The 2682-nt window shown below is 41.6% G+C and overlaps 1 protein-coding gene and 1 pseudogene across 2 annotated transcripts in view; both read left to right on the forward strand.

Moving 5' to 3' along the window:
* Ttc28 (tetratricopeptide repeat domain 28) overlaps positions 1–2682 on the forward strand; it is a 436243-nt gene that overhangs the window by 24835 nt on the left and 408726 nt on the right. The window lies entirely within an intron of this gene.
* Positions 1726–2682, forward strand: part of LOC116068146 — a 2329-nt pseudogene continuing 1372 nt past the window's right edge.

A 2682-nucleotide genomic window follows, 5' to 3' on the forward strand; every position in this document is an offset into this window, starting at 1 on the left:
AAAAAAAAACCAAAAACAAAACAAACAAAACAAAACAAAACAAAAAAAACCTACAAGATTTGTTAGGGGAAAGCAAATAGATTGAGATAGAAATAATATAAAAATAGTAAATGGGACTCATGGCCAAATGAATTGAATATAACATGAAGGAAATGTGTTGACAGAACTAAAGAGGTAGCATAAGATGGCACGGTACCTTAATGCAATGCAGCCTAGGCAATAACATGAAGCCCAGCCCTGCAGTAAGAAAGGCCAGGGCTGTTGTCATCCTCTAATCCCACATGTTACCTAGGATTTGTCAGAGAAGGAACAGGAAGCCGGACACTGCTTCTAGGGTGAACATAATACTCCCCTCTCTGCTTTCTTCTCCCGTGTGTCCGTGTGGATGACTTTATGGCTCTGTACATTAAAGTGATCTAGATACACATTTTAAAGAAATAACATAAAATACAGGGAAAGATTTCTCAAAAAGTATTTTTGTTATAGATTATTTAAATACAATGACAACCCCAAACAGTGATTGTATTGCAGTAATGAGACAGATAATGTCTCACTGCGTCCACACGAGGGAGTCCGGCTGTTCTGTGGTAAATTGAGAACACTGTTCCAGACATAATGTCCAGAGAGGAAAAAGGAAAATCTTTTTCTTCCCTTCTCAGCTTTAGGAAAATATGTTTTTCCCCCTCCTGAAATTACTGATTTCTTGTAGGATTTCATATCCAGGTATTGACAATGGTGATGGATCTGTATTTGAGAAGTAGCTCACTACCACAGCAATGTGTACAAAATGGTACCAGAGGTTGTACTTATGTGGTGGGGCAATGGACACCCTGAAGAAATCTTCCTTAGTGTTTAAAAGGATTAAATTCCTAGCAAATATTGCTTTTATTATTTACAAAAAATTAATTATGATATTTCGTTGGTATCCCCAACTTGTGAGATTGCAGCTGTGTATTGTCTTTTTTGTTGTGGTGTCCTTATTGCTTAATTCATGCCTGCTGTTTAGTGAGCATTCAGCACCCTGAAACTAGTTATCTAGTTTATGCCTGCTGTTTAGTGGGCATTCAGTACCCTGGAACTAGTTATCTGGTCCATGCCTGCTGTTTAGTGGGCATTCAGTACCCTGGAACTAGTTATCTGGCCCATGCCTGCTGTTTAGTGAGCATTCAGCACCCTGGAACTCTCTATCTAGGTGAGTAAGCTATACAGTGACGTACAGTAGTTGCTGTACAGTGAGCATTCAGCACCCTGGAACTCTATCTAGGTGAGTAAGCTATACAGTGACGTACAGTAGTTGCTGTACAGTGAGCATTCAGCACCCTGGAGCTCGCTATCTAGGTGAGTAAGCTGTACGGTGATGTACAGTGGCGGCTGTTTAGGCTCAGTGTACATTATGAACCATACTGTCTATAAGTAAGAGAAGAAATAAGGGAAATGTACAATTCCCACTCTGATAGTTATAGACTTTATAACATACTTAGCTAAATTTAAATAAATTTAACCAAAAATGGTGACAGATCTATATATTAATAAAACATAGATGAAAGATTTAAATAAAACACAAATAAATTAAATGTATTCTGTATTCATGGGTTGAAAGAATTAAAGTTAATAAAATATCCACCTAAAGTGATTTTCAGTCAGTACAACCCATATAAAAATTCCAATTTCAGTGATGGTGGCGGAGGCGGCAGCTGGACGAAACAGGTCACCTGCAGATATTTTATGCATGGGGTTTGTAAGGAAGGAGATAATTGTCAATATTCTCTCTCATGACCTTTCTGACAGTCCATATGGTATAGTGTGCAAGTATTTTCAGAGGGTACTATGTTTATGGAGACCGCTGGAGACATGAACACAGCAAGCCACTGAAACAGAAAGACGTGGCCACTATAGACCTGAGTGTAGAACCATCCCTTGCTGCTTCCCCAAGTCTCTCTTCTGGTGTTGAATCCAGGTGAAGCTGAGTCACGAAACCCAAACTTTCCATCTATAGGAGCAGGTTCAGAGGACTGGGTGAATGCCATTGAGTTTGTCCCTGGGCAGTCCCACTGTGGCCATACTGCCCCTTCCTGCACTGAAGTACCCCCTGCCTCAGGACTCAGTGACTAGGGAACAGTCAGAGAAGGAGCCAACTATGATGGAGACAAAGAAGCAGCTTTGCCCCATGCTGGGTGGGAGAGTGTTGCTATGGAGAAAACTGTGTATCTCCACAGAGACTCCTGTGACATGTGTGGCCTGCAGGTCCTACACCCAATGGATGCTGCCCAGAGGTCACAGAATGTAAAGTCTTGCATTGAGGCCCATGAGAAGGACATGGAGCTCTCTTTTGCTGTTCAGTGCAGCGAGGACATGGTGTGTGGGATCTGCATGGAGGTTGTCAATGCGAAAGCCAACCCCAGCAAGTGTTGCTTTGGGATCCTCTCCAACTACAACCACACCTACTGTCTCAAGTGGAAAAGTGCTAAGCAATTTGAGAACAAGATCATAAAGTCCTGCCCCGAATGCCAGATCACACCTAACTTTGTCATTCCAAGTGAGTGCTGGGTGGAGGAGAAAGAAGAGAAGCAGAAACACATTCAGAAATACAAGGAGGCCATGAGCAACAAGTCATGCGGGTGTTTTGATGAAGGATGTGGGAGCTGCCCATTTGGAGGGAACTGTTTTTTTTTTTTTTTTAAA

This window comes from Mastomys coucha, unplaced genomic scaffold, assembly GCF_008632895.1.
Source record: "Mastomys coucha isolate ucsf_1 unplaced genomic scaffold, UCSF_Mcou_1 pScaffold22, whole genome shotgun sequence".
NCBI classification, from domain to species: Eukaryota; Metazoa; Chordata; class Mammalia; order Rodentia; family Muridae; genus Mastomys; species Mastomys coucha.